The sequence below is a fragment of the Myotis brandtii genome, unplaced genomic scaffold (genome assembly GCF_000412655.1).
Source record: "Myotis brandtii unplaced genomic scaffold, ASM41265v1 scaffold929, whole genome shotgun sequence".
NCBI lineage: Eukaryota > Metazoa > Chordata > Mammalia > Chiroptera > Vespertilionidae > Myotis > Myotis brandtii.
The window spans coordinates 39560-39833 of NW_005371832.1; the positions used below are offsets into that span (position 1 = coordinate 39560).

General features: G+C 64.2%; 1 protein-coding gene across 1 annotated transcript in view; it reads right to left on the reverse strand.

The window, feature by feature from the left end:
- Window positions 1-274, reverse strand: part of GLTSCR1L (GLTSCR1-like) — a 43226-nt gene that overhangs the window by 9849 nt on the left and 33103 nt on the right. The window lies entirely within an intron of this gene.

Sequence of the window (274 nt, forward strand, 5' to 3'; positions counted from 1 at the left end):
GCCTGCCGCCCCGCCTTCTTGAGCTCCAGGATGTTCTTGAACGTGGTCTCCAGGCTCCGGGTGAGCTGGAGGTCCGGCTGCGGCTCGCCCGACCCCTTCATGATGTCTGTGTGTAAAACGTCGCTCTGGGGCGAATTCCTGCGAGTTTTGTCCTGGAAGGAATTGCTACACGTCATCTCCAAGCGAGAGTCGCCGAGGATGCTCGAGAGCTTGCTCTCGGGACCGTGATCGGGTCTGGCCGCGGTTCTCCGAGGCCCCTCGGGGCCGGGGGCGC